The sequence below is a fragment of the Tinamus guttatus genome, unplaced genomic scaffold (assembly GCF_059628265.1).
Source record: "Tinamus guttatus ecotype Peru unplaced genomic scaffold, ASM5962826v1 Tinamus_guttatus_pri_ptg000212l, whole genome shotgun sequence".
In the NCBI taxonomy this organism is placed as follows: Eukaryota; Metazoa; Chordata; class Aves; order Tinamiformes; family Tinamidae; genus Tinamus; species Tinamus guttatus.
Genome location: NW_028288746.1, coordinates 1854590 through 1871370, shown reverse-complemented (window position 1 = coordinate 1871370; position 16781 = coordinate 1854590).

The window sequence follows — 16781 nt, the reverse complement described above, 5'->3', positions numbered from 1 at the left end:
AAAACACCAAGGAACCTGTTTCTCACTCCAACCACAAAGCGTGCGCAGCACGAGTCTTGGCACAGCAAAACACTTCTCTTGGCATGCCCTTTGCAGCCTCACTCCAAACGGGGCTCTCCGCTTCATCCATCCCCTGACTCCATACTAGCACCAACGGGCTGCTAAAGCGTTTCGCAGAAAACACCAAGGAACCTGTTTCTCACTCCAACCACAAAGCGTGCGCAGCACGAGTCTTGGCACAGCAAAACACTTCCTTTGGCATGCCCTTTGCAGCCTCACTCCAAACGGGGCTCTCCGCTTCATCCATCCCCTGACTCCATACTAGCACCAACGGGCTGCTAAAGCGTTTCGCAGAAAACACCAAGGAACCTGTTTCTCACTCCAACCACAAAGCGTGCGCAGCACGAGTCTTGGCACAGCAAAACACTTCCTTTGGCATGCCCTTTGCAGCCTCACTCCAAACGGGGCTCTCCGCTTCATCCATCCCCTGACTCCATACTAGCACCAACGGGCTGCTAAAGCGTTTCGCAGAAAACACCAAGGAACCTGTTTCTCACTCCAAGCACAAAGCGTGCGCAGCACGAGTCTTGGCACAGCAAAACACTTCTCTTGGCATGCCCTTTGCAGCCTCACTCCAAACGGGGCTCTCCGCTTCATCCATCCCCTGACTCCATATTAGCACCAACGGGCTGCTAAAGCGTTTCGCAGAAAACACCAAGGAACCTGTTTCTCACTCCAAGCACAAAGCGTGCGCAGCACGAGTCTTGGCACAGCAAAACACTTCTCTTGGCATGCCCTTTGCACCCTCACTCCAAACGGGGCTCTCCGCTTCATCCATCCCCTGACTCCATACTAGCACCAACGGGCTGCTAAAGCGTTTCGCAGAAAACACCAAGGAACCTGTTTCTCACTCCAACCACAAAGCGTGCGCAGCACGAGTCTTGGCACAGCAAAACACTTCCTTTGGCATGCCCTTTGCAGCCTCACTCCAAACAGGGCTCTACGCTTCATCCATCCCCTGACTCCATACTAGCACCAACGGGCTGCTAAAGCGTTTCGCAGAAAACACCAAGGAACCTGTTTCTCACTCCAAGCACAAAGCGTGCGCAGCACGAGTCTTGGCACAGCAAAACACTTCTCTTGGCATGCCCTTTGCAGCCTCACTCCAAACGGGGCTCTCCGCTTCATCCATCCCCTGACTCCATACTAGCACCAACGGGCTGCTAAAGCGTTTCGCAGAAAACACCAAGGAACCTGTTTCTCACTCCAACCACAAAGCGTGCGCAGCACGAGTCTTGGCACAGCAAAACACTTCCTTTGGCATGCCCTTTGCAGCTTCACTCCAAACGGGGCTCTCCGCTTCATCCATCCCCTGACTCCATACTAGCACCAACGGGCTGCTAAAGCGTTTCGCAGAAAACACCAAGGAACCTGTTTCTCACTCCAACCACAAAGCGTGCGCAGCACGAGTCTTGGCACAGCAAAACACTTCCTTTGGCATGCCCGTTGCAGCCTCACTCCAAACGGGGCTCTCCGCTTCATCCATCCCCTGACTCCATACTAGCACCAACGGGCTGCTAAAGCGTTTCGCAGAAAACACCAAGGAACCTGTTTCTCACTCCAACCACAAAGCGTGCGCAGCACGAGTCTTGGCACAGCAAAACACTTCCTTTGGCATGCCCTTTGCAGCCTCACTCCAAACGGGGCTCTCCGCTTCATCCATCCCCTGACTCCATACTAGCACCAACGGGCTGCTAAAGCGTTTCGCAGAAAACACCAAGGAACCTGTTTCTCACTCCAAGCACAAAGCGTGCGCAGCACGAGTCTTGGCACAGCAAAACACTTCTCTTGGCATGCCCTTTGCAGCCTCACTCCAAACGGGGCTCTCCGCTTCATCCATCCCCTGACTCCATACTAGCACCAACGGGCTGCTAAAGCGTTTCGCAGAAAACACCAAGGAACCTGTTTCTCACTCCAACCACAAAGCGTGCGCAGCACGAGTCTTGGCACAGCAAAACACTTCCTTTGGCATGCCCTTTGCAGCCTCACTCCAAACGGGGCTCTCCGCTTCATCCATCCCCTGACTCCATACTAGCACCAACGGGCTGCTAAAGCGTTTCGCAGAAAACACCAAGGAACCTGTTTCTCACTCCAACCACAAAGCGTGCGCAGCACGAGTCTTGGCACAGCAAAACACTTCCTTTGGCATGCCCGTTGCAGCCTCACTCCAAACGGGGCTCTCCGCTTCATCCATCCCCTGACTCCATACTAGCACCAACGGGCTGCTAAAGCGTTTCGCAGAAAACACCAAGGAACCTGTTTCTCACTCCAAGCACAAAGCGTGCGCAGCACGAGTCTTGGCACAGCAAAACACTTCCTTTGGCATGCCCTTTGCAGCCTCACTCCAAACGGGGCTCTCCGCTTCATCCATCCCCTGACTCCATACTAGCACCAACGGGCTGCTAAAGCGTTTCGCAGAAAACACCAAGGAACCTGTTTCTCACTCCAAGCACAAAGCGTGTGCAGCACGAGTCTTGGCACAGCAAAACACTTCCTTTGGCATGCCCTTTGCAGCCTCACTCCAAACGGGGCTCTCCGCTTCATCCATCCCCTGACTCCATACTAGCACCAACGGGCTGCTAAAGCGTTTTGCAGAAAACACCAAGGAACCTGTTTCTCACTCCAAGCACAAAGCGTGCGCAGCACGAGTCTTGGCACAGCAAAACACTTCCTTTGGCATGCCCTTTGCAGCCTCACTCCAAACGGGGCTCTCCGCTTCATCCATCCCCTGACTCCATACTAGCACCAACGGGCTGCTAAAGCGTTTCACAGAAAACACCAAGGAACCTGTTTCTCACTCCAACCACAAAGCGTGCGCAGCACGAGTCTTGGCACAGCAAAACACTTCCTTTGGCATGCCCTTTGCAGCCTCACTCCAAACGGGGCTCTCCGCTTCATCCATCCCCTGACTCCATACTAGCACCAACGGCCTGCTAAAGCGTTTCGCAGAAAACACCAAGGAACCTGTTTCTCACTCCAAGCACAAAGCGTGCGCAGCACGAGTCTTGGCACAGCAAAACACTTCCTTTGGCATGCCCTTTGCAGCCTCACTCCAAACGGGGCTCTCCGCTTCATCCATCCCCTGACTCCATGCTAGCACCAACGGGCTGCTAAAGCGTTTCGCAGAAAACACCAAGGAACCTGTTTCTCACTCCAAGCACAAAGTGCGCGCAGCACGAGGTTTGGCACAGCAAAACACTTCTCTTGGCATGCCCTTTGCAGCCTCACTCCAAACGGGGCTCTCCGCTTCATCCATCCCCTGACTCCATACTAGCACCAACGGGCTGCTAAAGCGTTTCGCAGAAAACACCAAGGAACCTGTTTCTCACTCCAACCACAAAGCGCGCGCAGCACGAGTCTTGGCACAGCAAAACACTTCCTTTGGCATGCCCTTTGCAACCTCACTCCAAACGGGGCTCTCCGCTTCATCCATCCCCTGACTCCATACTAGCACCAACGGGCTGCTAAAGCGTTTCGCAGAAAACACCAAGGAACCTGTTTCTCACTCCAACCACAAAGCGTGCGCAGCACGAGTCTTGGCACAGCAAAACACTTCCTTTGGCATGCCCTTTGCAGCCTCACTCCAAACGGGGCTCTCCGCTTCATCCATCCCCTGACTCCATACTAGCACCAACGGGCTGCTAAAGCGTTTCGCAGAAAACACCAAGGAACCTGTTTCTCACTCCAACCACAAAGCGTGCGCAGCACGAGTCTTGGCACAGCAAAACACTTCCTTTGGCATGCCCTTTGCAGCCTCACTCCAAACGGGGCTCTCCGCTTCATCCATCCCCTGACTCCATACTAGCACCAACGGGCTGCTAAAGCGTTTCGCAGAAAACACCAAGGAACCTGTTTCTCACTCCAAGCACAAAGCGTGCGCAGCACGAGTCTTGGCACAGCAAAACACTTCCTTTGGCATGCCCTTTGCAGCCTCACTCCAAACGGGGCTCTCCGCTTCATCCATCCCCTGACTCCATGCTAGCACCAACGGGCTGCTAAAGCGTTTCGCAGAAAACACCAAGGAACCTGTTTCTCACTCCAAGCACAAAGTGCGCGCAGCACGAGGTTTGGCACAGCAAAACACTTCTCTTGGCATGCCCTTTGCAGCCTCACTCCAAACGGGGCTCTCCGCTTCATCCATCCCCTGACTCCATACTAGCACCAACGGGCTGCTAAAGCGTTTCGCAGAAAACACCAAGGAACCTGTTTCTCACTCCAACCACAAAGCGCGCGCAGCACGAGTCTTGGCACAGCAAAACACTTCCTTTGGCATGCCCTTTGCAACCTCACTCCAAACGGGGCTCTCCGCTTCATCCATCCCCTGACTCCATACTAGCACCAACGGGCTGCTAAAGCGTTTCGCAGAAAACACCAAGGAACCTGTTTCTCACTCCAACCACAAAGCGTGCGCAGCACGAGTCTTGGCACAGCAAAACACTTCCTTTGGCATGCCCTTTGCAGCCTCACTCCAAACGGGGCTCTCCGCTTCATCCATCCCCTGACTCCATACTAGCACCAACGGGCTGCTAAAGCGTTTCGCAGAAAACACCAAGGAACCTGTTTCTCACTCCAACCACAAAGCGTGCGCAGCACGAGTCTTGGCACAGCAAAACACTTCCTTTGGCATGCCCTTTGCAGCCTCACTCCAAACGGGGCTCTCCGCTTCATCCATCCCCTGACTCCATACTAGCACCAACGGGCTGCTAAAGCGTTTCGCAGAAAACACCAAGGAACCTGTTTCTCACTCCAAGCACAAAGCGTGCGCAGCACGAGTCTTGGCACAGCAAAACACTTCTCTTGGCATGCCCTTTGCAGCCTCACTCCAAACGGGGCTCTCCGCTTCATCCATCCCCTGACTCCATACTAGCACCAACGGGCTGCTAAAGCGTTTCGCAGAAAACACCAAGGAACCTGTTTCTCACTCCAAGCACAAAGCGTGCGCAGCACGAGTCTTGGCACAGCAAAACACTTCCTTTGGCATGCCCTTTGCAGCCTCACTCCAAACGAGGCTCTCCGCTTCATCCATCCCCTGACTCCATACTAGCACCAACGGGCTGCTAAAGCATTTCGCAGAAAACACCAAGGAACCTGTTTCTCACTCCAAGCACAAAGCGTGCGCAGCACGAGTCTTGGCACAGCAAAACACTTCCTTTGGCATGCCCTTTGCAGCCTCACTCCAAACGGGGCTCTCCGCTTCATCCATCCCCTGACTCCATGCTAGCACCAACGGGCTGCTAAAGCGTTTCGCAGAAAACACCAAGGAACCTGTTTCTCACTCCAAGCACAAAGCGCGCGCAGCACGAGTCTTGGCACAGCAAAACACTTCTCTTGGCATGCCCTTTGCAGCCTCACTCCAAACGGGGCTCTCCGCTTCATCCATCCCCTGACTCCATACTAGCACCAACGGGCTGCTAAAGCGTTTCGCAGAAAACACCAAGGAACCTGTTTCTCATTCCAACCACAAAGCGTGCGCAGCACGAGTCTTGGCACAGCAAAACACTTCCTTTGGCATGCCCTTTGCAGCCTCACTCCAAACGGGGCTCTCCGCTTCATCCATCCCCTGACTCCATACTAGCACCAACGGGCTGCTAAAGCGTTTCGCAGAAAACACCAAGGAACCTGTTTCTCACTCCAACCACAAAGCGTGCGCAGCACGAGTCTTGGCACAGCAAAACACTTCTCTTGGCATGCCCTTTGCAGCCTCACTCCAAACGGGGCTCTCCGCTTCATCCATCCCCTGACTCCATACTAGCACCAACGGGCTGCTAAAGCGTTTCGCAGAAAACACCAAGGAACCTGTTTCTCACTCCAAGCACAAAGCGTGCGCAGCACGAGTCTTGGCACAGCAAAACACTTCCTTTGGCATGCCCTTTGCAGCCTCACTCCAAACGGGGCTCTCCGCTTCATCCATCCCCTGACTCCATACTAGCACCAACGGGCTGCTAAAGCGTTTCGCAGAAAACACCAAGGAACCTGTTTCTCACTCCAACCACAAAGCGTGCGCAGCACGAGTCTTGGCACAGCAAAACACTTCTCTTGGCATGCCCGTTGCAGCCTCACTCCAAACGGGGCTCTCCGCTTCATCCATCCCCTGACTCCATACTAGCACCAACGGGCTGCTAAAGCGTTTCGCAGAAAACACCAAGGAACCTGTTTCTCACTCCAAGCACAAAGCGTGCGCAGCACGAGTCTTGGCACAGCAAAACACTTCCTTTGGCATGCCCTTTGCAGCCTCACTCCAAACGGGGCTCTCCGCTTCATCCATCCCCTGACTCCATACTAGCACCAACGGGCTGCTAAAGCGTTTCGCAGAAAACACCAAGGAACCTGTTTCTCACTCCAAGCACAAAGCGTGTGCAGCACGAGTCTTGGCACAGCAAAACACTTCCTTTGGCATGCCCTTTGCAGCCTCACTCCAAACGGGGCTCTCCGCTTCATCCATCCCCTGACTCCATACTAGCACCAACGGGCTGCTAAAGCGTTTTGCAGAAAACACCAAGGAACCTGTTTCTCACTCCAAGCACAAAGCGTGCGCAGCACGAGTCTTGGCACAGCAAAACACTTCCTTTGGCATGCCCTTTGCAGCCTCACTCCAAACGGGGCTCTCCGCTTCATCCATCCCCTGACTCCATACTAGCACCAACGGGCTGCTAAAGCGTTTCACAGAAAACACCAAGGAACCTGTTTCTCACTCCAACCACAAAGCGTGCGCAGCACGAGTCTTGGCACAGCAAAACACTTCCTTTGGCATGCCCTTTGCAGCCTCACTCCAAACGGGGCTCTCCGCTTCATCCATCCCCTGACTCCATACTAGCACCAACGGCCTGCTAAAGCGTTTCGCAGAAAACACCAAGGAACCTGTTTCTCACTCCAAGCACAAAGCGTGCGCAGCACGAGTCTTGGCACAGCAAAACACTTCCTTTGGCATGCCCTTTGCAGCCTCACTCCAAACGGGGCTCTCCGCTTCATCCATCCCCTGACTCCATGCTAGCACCAACGGGCTGCTAAAGCGTTTCGCAGAAAACACCAAGGAACCTGTTTCTCACTCCAAGCACAAAGTGCGCGCAGCACGAGGTTTGGCACAGCAAAACACTTCTCTTGGCATGCCCTTTGCAGCCTCACTCCAAACGGGGCTCTCCGCTTCATCCATCCCCTGACTCCATACTAGCACCAACGGGCTGCTAAAGCGTTTCGCAGAAAACACCAAGGAACCTGTTTCTCACTCCAACCACAAAGCGCGCGCAGCACGAGTCTTGGCACAGCAAAACACTTCCTTTGGCATGCCCTTTGCAACCTCACTCCAAACGGGGCTCTCCGCTTCATCCATCCCCTGACTCCATACTAGCACCAACGGGCTGCTAAAGCGTTTCGCAGAAAACACCAAGGAACCTGTTTCTCACTCCAACCACAAAGCGTGCGCAGCACGAGTCTTGGCACAGCAAAACACTTCCTTTGGCATGCCCTTTGCAGCCTCACTCCAAACGGGGCTCTCCGCTTCATCCATCCCCTGACTCCATACTAGCACCAACGGGCTGCTAAAGCGTTTCGCAGAAAACACCAAGGAACCTGTTTCTCACTCCAACCACAAAGCGTGCGCAGCACGAGTCTTGGCACAGCAAAACACTTCCTTTGGCATGCCCTTTGCAGCCTCACTCCAAACGGGGCTCTCCGCTTCATCCATCCCCTGACTCCATACTAGCACCAACGGGCTGCTAAAGCGTTTCGCAGAAAACACCAAGGAACCTGTTTCTCACTCCAAGCACAAAGCGTGCGCAGCACGAGTCTTGGCACAGCAAAACACTTCTCTTGGCATGCCCTTTGCAGCCTCACTCCAAACGGGGCTCTCCGCTTCATCCATCCCCTGACTCCATACTAGCACCAACGGGCTGCTAAAGCGTTTCGCAGAAAACACCAAGGAACCTGTTTCTCACTCCAAGCACAAAGCGTGCGCAGCACGAGTCTTGGCACAGCAAAACACTTCCTTTGGCATGCCCTTTGCAGCCTCACTCCAAACGAGGCTCTCCGCTTCATCCATCCCCTGACTCCATACTAGCACCAACGGGCTGCTAAAGCATTTCGCAGAAAACACCAAGGAACCTGTTTCTCACTCCAAGCACAAAGCGTGCGCAGCACGAGTCTTGGCACAGCAAAACACTTCCTTTGGCATGCCCTTTGCAGCCTCACTCCAAACGGGGCTCTCCGCTTCATCCATCCCCTGACTCCATGCTAGCACCAACGGGCTGCTAAAGCGTTTCGCAGAAAACACCAAGGAACCTGTTTCTCACTCCAAGCACAAAGCGCGCGCAGCACGAGTCTTGGCACAGCAAAACACTTCTCTTGGCATGCCCTTTGCAGCCTCACTCCAAACGGGGCTCTCCGCTTCATCCATCCCCTGACTCCATACTAGCACCAACGGGCTGCTAAAGCGTTTCGCAGAAAACACCAAGGAACCTGTTTCTCATTCCAACCACAAAGCGTGCGCAGCACGAGTCTTGGCACAGCAAAACACTTCCTTTGGCATGCCCTTTGCAGCCTCACTCCAAACGGGGCTCTCCGCTTCATCCATCCCCTGACTCCATACTAGCACCAACGGGCTGCTAAAGCGTTTCGCAGAAAACACCAAGGAACCTGTTTCTCACTCCAACCACAAAGCGTGCGCAGCACGAGTCTTGGCACAGCAAAACACTTCTCTTGGCATGCCCTTTGCAGCCTCACTCCAAACGGGGCTCTCCGCTTCATCCATCCCCTGACTCCATACTAGCACCAACGGGCTGCTAAAGCGTTTCGCAGAAAACACCAAGGAACCTGTTTCTCACTCCAAGCACAAAGCGTGCGCAGCACGAGTCTTGGCACAGCAAAACACTTCCTTTGGCATGCCCTTTGCAGCCTCACTCCAAACGGGGCTCTCCGCTTCATCCATCCCCTGACTCCATACTAGCACCAACGGGCTGCTAAAGCGTTTCGCAGAAAACACCAAGGAACCTGTTTCTCACTCCAACCACAAAGCGTGCGCAGCACGAGTCTTGGCACAGCAAAACACTTCTCTTGGCATGCCCGTTGCAGCCTCACTCCAAACGGGGCTCTCCGCTTCATCCATCCCCTGACTCCATACTAGCACCAACGGGCTGCTAAAGCGTTTCGCAGAAAACACCAAGGAACCTGTTTCTCACTCCAAGCACAAAGCGTGCGCAGCACGAGTCTTGGCACAGCAAAACACTTCCTTTGGCATGCCCTTTGCAACCTCACTCCAAACGGGGCTCTCCGCTTCATCCATCCCCTGACTCCATACTAGCACCAACGGGCTGCTAAAGCGTTTCGCAGAAAACACCAAGGAACCTGTTTCTCACTCCAACCACAAAGCATGCGCAGCACGAGTCTTGGCACAGCAAAACACTTCCTTTGGCATGCCCTTTGCAGCCTCACTCCAAACGGGGCTCTCCGCTTCATCCATCCCCTGACTCCATACTAGCACCAACGGCCTGCTAAAGCGTTTCGCAGAAAACACCAAGGAACCTGTTTCTCACTCCAAGCACAAAGCGTGCGCAGCACGAGTCTTGGCACAGCAAAACACTTCTCTTGGCATGCCCTTTGCAGCCTCACTCCAAACGGGGCTCTCCGCTTCATCCATCCCCTGACTCCATACTAGCACCAACGGGCTGCTAAAGCGTTTCGCAGAAAACACCAAGGAACCTGTTTCTCACTCCAAGCACAAAGCGTGCGCAGCACGAGTCTTGGCACAGCAAAACACTTCCTTTGGCATGCCCTTTGCAGCCTCACTCCAAACGGGGCTCTCCGCTTCATCCATCCCCTGACTCCATACTAGCACCAACGGGCTGCTAAAGCGTTTCGCAGAAAACACCAAGGAAGCTGTTTCTCACTCCAAGCACAAAGCGTGCGCAGCACGAGTCTTGGCACAGCAAAACACTTCCTTTGGCATGCCCTTTGCAGCCTCACTCCAAACGAGGCTCTCCGCTTCATCCATCCCCTGACTCCATACTAGCACCAACGGGCTGCTAAAGCGTTTCGCAGAAAACACCAAGGAACCTGTTTCTCACTCCAAGCACAAAGCGTGCGCAGCACGAGTCTTGGCACAGCAAAACACTTCCTTTGGCATGCCCTTTGCAGCCTCACTCCAAACGGGGCTCTCCGCTTCATCCATCCCCTGACTCCATGCTAGCACCAACGGGCTGCTAAAGCGTTTCGCAGAAAACACCAAGGAACCTGTTTCTCACTCCAAGCACAAAGCGCGCGCAGCACGAGTCTTGGCACAGCAAAACACTTCTCTTGGCATGCCCTTTGCAGCCTCACTCCAAACGGGGCTCTCCGCTTCATCCATCCCCTGACTCCATACTAGCACCAACGGGCTGCTAAAGCGTTTCGCAGAAAACACCAAGGAACCTGTTTCTCACTCCAACCACAAAGCGTGCGCAGCACGAGTCTTGGCACAGCAAAACACTTCTCTTGGCATGCCCTTTGCAGCCTCACTCCAAACGGGGCTCTCCGCTTCATCCATCCCCTGACTCCATACTAGCACCAACGGGCTGCTAAAGCGTTTCGCAGAAAACACCAAGGAACCTGTTTCTCACTCCAAGCACAAAGCGTGCGCAGCACGAGTCTTGGCACAGCAAAACACTTCCTTTGGCATGCCCTTTGCAGCCTCACTCCAAACGGGGCTCTCCGCTTCATCCATCCCCTGACTCCATACTAGCACCAACGGGCTGCTAAAGCGTTTCGCAGAAAACACCAAGGAACCTGTTTCTCACTCAACCACAAAGCGTGCGCAGCACCAGTCTTGGCACAGCAAAACACTTCTCTTGGCATGCCCTTTGCAGCCTCACTCCAAACGGGGCTCTCCGCTTCATCCATCCCCTGACTCCATACTAGCACCAACGGCCTGCTAAAGCGTTTCGCAGAAAACACCAAGGAACCTGTTTCTCACTCCAACCACAAAGCGTGCGCAGCACGAGTCTTGGCACAGCAAAACACTTCCCTTGGCATGCCCTTTGCAGCCTCACTCCAAACGGGGCTCTCCGCTTCATCCATCCCCTGACTCCATACTAGCACCAACGGGCTGCTAAAGCGTTTCGCAGAAAACACCAAGGAACCTGTTTCTCACTCCAACCACAAAGCGTGCGCAGCACGAGTCTTGGCACAACAAAACACTTCTCTTGGCATGCCCTTTGCAGCCTCACTCCAAACGGGGCTCTCCGCTTCATCCATCCCCTGACTCCATACTAGCACCAACGGGCTGCTAAAGCGTTTCGCAGAAAACACCAAGGAACCTGTTTCTCACTCCAAGCACAAAGCGTGCGCAGCACGAGTCTTGGCACAGCAAAACACTTCCTTTGGCATGCCCTTTGCAGCCTCACTCCAAACGGGGCTCTCCGCTTCATCCATCCCCTGACTCCATACTAGCACCAACGGGCTGCTAAAGCGTTTCGCAGAAAACACCAAGGAACCTGTTTCTCACTCCAACCACAAAGCGTGCGCAGCACGAGTCTTGGCACAGCAAAACACTTCCTTTGGCATGCCCTTTGCAGCCTCACTCCAAACGGGGCTCTCCGCTTCATCCATCCCCTGACTCCATACTAGCACCAACGGGCTGCTAAAGCGTTTCGCAGAAAACACCAAGAAACCTGTTTCTCACTCCAAGCACAAAGCGTGCGCAGCACGAGTCTTGGCACAGCAAAACACTTCTCTTGGCATGCCCTTTGCAGCCTCACTCCAAACGGGGCTCTCCGCTTCATCCATCCCCTGACTCCATACTAGCACCAACGGGCTGCTAAAGCGTTTCGCAGAAAACACCAAGGAACCTGTTTCTCACTCCAAGCACAAAGCGTGCGCAGCACGAGTCTTGGCACAGCAAAACACTTCCTTTGGCATGCCCTTTGCAGCCTCACTCCAAAGGGGGCTCTCCGCTTCATCCATCCCCTGACTCCATACTAGCACCAACGGGCTGCTAAAGCGTTTCGCAGAAAACACCAAGGAACCTGTTTCTCACTCCAACCACAAAGCGTGCGCAGCACGAGTCTTGGCACAGCAAAACACTTCCTTTGGCATGCCCTTTGCAGCCTCACTCCAAACGGGGCTCTCCGCTTCATCCATCCCCTGACTCCATGCTAGCACCAACGGGCTGCTAAAGCGTTTCGCAGAAAACACCAAGGAACCTGTTTCTCACTCCAAGCACAAAGCGCGCGCAGCACGAGTCTTGGCACAGCAAAACACTTCTCTTGGCATGCCCTTTGCAGCCTCACTCCAAACGGGGCTCTCCGCTTCATCCATCCCCTGACTCCATACTAGCACCAACGGCCTGCTAAAGCGTTTCGCAGAAAACACCAAGGAACCTGTTTCTCATTCCAACCACAAAGCGTGCGCAGCACGAGTCTTGGCACAGCAAAACACTTCCTTTGGCATGCCCTTTGCAGCCTCACTCCAAACGGGGCTCTCCGCTTCATCCATCCCCTGACTCCATACTAGCACCAACGGGCTGCTAAAGCGTTTCGCAGAAAACACCAAGGAACCTGTTTCTCACTCCAAGCACAAAGCGTGCGCAGCACGAGTCTTGGCACAGCAAAACACTTCTCTTGGCATGCCCTTTGCAGCCTCACTCCAAACGGGGCTCTCCGCTTCATCCATCCCCTGACTCCATACTAGCACCAACGGGCTGCTAAAGCGTTTCGCAGAAAACACCAAGGAAGCTGTTTCTCACTCCAACCACAAAGCGTGCGCAGCACGAGTCTTGGCACAGCAAAACACTTCCTTTGGCATGCCCTTTGCAGCCTCACTCCAAACGGGGCTCTCCGCTTCATCCATCCCCTGACTCCATACTAGCACCAACGGGCTGCTAAAGCGTTTCGCAGAAAACACCAAGGAACCTGTTTCTCACTCCAACCACAAAGCGTGCGCAGCACGAGTCTTGGCACAGCAAAACACTTCCTTTGGCATGCCCTTTGCAGCCTCACTCCAAACGGGGCTCTCCGCTTCATCCATCCCCTGACTCCATACTAGCACCAACGGGCTGCTAAAGCGTTTCGCAGAAAACACCAAGGAACCTGTTTCTCACTCCAAGCACAAAGCGTGCGCAGCACGAGTCTTGGCACAGCAAAACACTTCCTTTGGCATGCCCTTTGCAGCCTCACTCCAAACGGGGCTCTCCGCTTCATCCATCCCCTGACTCCATACTAGCACCAACGGGCTGCTAAAGCGTTTCGCAGAAAACACCAAGGAACCTGTTTCTCACTCCAACCACAAAGCGTGCGCAGCACGAGTCTTGGCACAGCAAAACACTTCTCTTGGCATGCCCGTTGCAGCCTCACTCCAAACGGGGCTCTCCGCTTCATCCATCCCCTGACTCCATACTAGCACCAACGGGCTGCTAAAGCGTTTCGCAGAAAACACCAAGGAACCTGTTTCTCACTCCAACCACAAAGCGTGCGCAGCACGAGTCTTGGCACAGCAAAACACTTCCTTTGGCATGCCCTTTGCAGCCTCACTCCAAACGGGGCTCTCCGCTTCATCCATCCCCTGACTCCATACTAGCACCAACGGGCTGCTAAAGCGTTTCGCAGAAAACACCAAGGAACCTGTTTCTCACTCCAACCACAAAGCGTGCGCAGCACGAGTCTTGGCACAGCAAAACACTTCTCTTGGCATGCCCGTTGCAGCCTCACTCCAAACGGGGCTCTCCGCTTCATCCATCCCCTGACTCCATACTAGCACCAACGGGCTGCTAAAGCGTTTCGCAGAAAACACCAAGGAACCTGTTTCTCACTCCAACCACAAAGTGTGCGCAGCACGAGTCTTGGCACAGCAAAACACTTCTCTTGGCATGCCCTTTGCAGCCTCACTCCAAACGGGGCTCTCCGCTTCATCCATCCCCTGACTCCATACTAGCACCAACGGGCTGCTAAAGCGTTTCGCAGAAAACACCAAGGAACCTGTTTCTCACTCCAAGCACAAAGCATGCGCAGCACGAGTCTTGGCACAGCAAAACACTTCCTTTGGCATGCCCTTTGCAACCTCACTCCAAACGGGGCTCTCCGCTTCATCCATCCCCTGACTCCATACTAGCACCAACGGGCTGCTAAAGCGTTTCGCAGAAAACACCAAGGAACCTGTTTCTCACTCCAACCACAAAGCGTGCGCAGCACGAGTCTTGGCACAGCAAAACACTTCCTTTGGCATGCCCTTTGCAGCCTCACTCCAAACGGGGCTCTCCGCTTCATCCATCCCCTGACTCCATACTAGCACCAACGGGCTGCTAAAGCGTTTCGCAGAAAACACCAAGGAACCTGTTTCTCACTCCAAGCACAAAGCGTGCGCAGCACGAGTCTTGGCACAGCAAAACACTTCTCTTGGCATGCCCTTTGCAGCCTCACTCCAAACGGGGCTCTCCACTTCATCCATCCCCTGACTCCATACTAGCACCAACGGGCTGCTAAAGCGTTTCGCAGAAAACACCAAGGAACCTGTTTCTCACTCCAAGCACAAAGCGTGCGCAGCACGAGTCTTGGCACAGCAAAACACTTCCTTTGGCATGCCCTTTGCAGCCTCACTCCAAACGAGGCTCTCCGCTTCATCCATCCCCTGACTCCATACTAGCACCAACGGGCTGCTAAAGCGTTTCGCAGAAAACACCAAGGAACCTGTTTCTCACTCCAACCACAAAGCGTGCGCAGCACGAGTCTTGGCACAGCAAAACACTTCCTTTGGCATGCCCTTTGCAGCCTCACTCCAAACGGGGCTCTCCGCTTCATCCATCCCCTGACTCCATGCTAGCACCAACGGGCTGCTAAAGCGTTTCGCAGAAAACACCAAGGAACCTGTTTCTCACTCCAAGCACAAAGCGCGCGCAGCACGAGTGTTGGCACAGCAAAACACTTCTCTTGGCATGCCCTTTGCAGCCTCACTCCAAACGGGGCTCTCCGCTTCATCCATCCCCTGACTCCATACTAGCACCAACGGGCTGCTAAAGCGTTTCGCAGAAAACACCAAGGAACCTGTTTCTCATTCCAACCACAAAGCGTGCGCAGCACGAGTCTTGGCACAGCAAAACACTTCCTTTGGCATGCCCTTTGCAGCCTCACTCCAAACGGGGCTCTCCGCTTCATCCATCCCCTGACTCCATACTAGCACCAACGGGCTGCTAAAGCGTTTCGCAGAAAACACCAAGGAACCTGTTTCTCACTCCAACCACAAAGCGTGCGCAGCACGAGTCTTGGCACAGCAAAACACTTCCTTTGGCATGCCCTTTGCAGCCTCACTCCAAACGGGGCTCTCCGCTTCATCCATCCCCTGACTCCATACTAGCACCAACGGGCTGCTAAAGCGTTTCGCAGAAAACACCAAGGAACCTGTTTCTCACTCCAAGCACAAAGCGTGCGCAGCACGAGTCTTGGCACAGCAAAACACTTCCTTTGGCATGCCCTTTGCAGCCTCACTCCAAACGGGGCTCTCCGCTTCATCCATCCCCTGACTCCATACTAGCACCAACGGGCTGCTAAAGCGTTTCGCAGAAAACACCAAGGAACCTGTTTCTCACTCCAACCACAAAGCGTGCGCAGCACCAGTCTTGGCACAGCAAAACACTTCCTTTGGCATGCCCGTTGCAGCCTCACTCCAAACGGGGCTCTCCGCTTCATCCATCCCCTGACTCCATACTAGCACCAACGGCCTGCTAAAGCGTTTCGCAGAAAACACCAAGGAACCTGTTTCTCACTCCAACCACAAAGCGTGCGCAGCACGAGTCTTGGCACAGCAAAACACTTCCTTTGGCATGCCCGTTGCAGCCTCACTCCAAACGGGGCTCTCCGCTTCATCCATCCCCTGACTCCATACTAGCACCAACGGCCTGCTAAAGCGTTTCGCAGAAAACACCAAGGAACCTGTTTCTCACTCCAACACAAAGCGTGCGCAGCACGAGTCTTGGCACAGCAAAACACTTCCTTTGGCATGCCCTTTGCAGCCTCACTCCAAACGGGGCTCTCCGCTTCATCCATCCCCTGACTCCATACTAGCACCAACGGGCCTGCTAAAGCGTTTCGCAGAAAACACCAAGGAACCTGTTTCTCACTCCAACCACAAAGCGTGCGCAGCACGAGTCTTGGCACAGCAAAACACTTCCTTTGGCATGCCCGTTGCAGCCTCACTCCAAACGGGGCTCTCCGCTTCATCCATCCCCTGACTCCATACTAGCACCAACGGCCTGCTAAAGCGTTTCGCAGAAAACACCAAGGAACCTGTTTCTCACTCCAACCACAAAGCGTGCGCAGCACGAGTCTTGGCACAGCAAAACACTTCCTTTGGCATGCCCTTTGCAGCCTCACTCCAAACGGGGCTCTCCGCTTCATCCATCCCCTGACTCCATACTAGCACCAACGGCCTGCTAAAGCGTTTCGCAGAAAACACCAAGGAACCTGTTTCTCACTCCAAGCACAAAGCGTGTGCAGCACGAGTCTTGGCACAGCAAAACACTTCTCTTGGCATGCCCTTTGCAGCCTCACTCCAAACGGGGCTCTCCGCTTCATCCATCCCTGACTCCATACTAGCACCAACGGGCTGCTAAAGCGTTTCGCAGAAAACACCAAGGAACCTGTTTCTCACTCCAACCACAAAGCGCGCGCAGCACGAGTCTTGGCACAGCAAAACACTTCCTTTGGCATGCCCTTTGCAACCTAACTCCAAACGGGGCTCTCCGCTTCATCCATCCCCTGACTCCATAC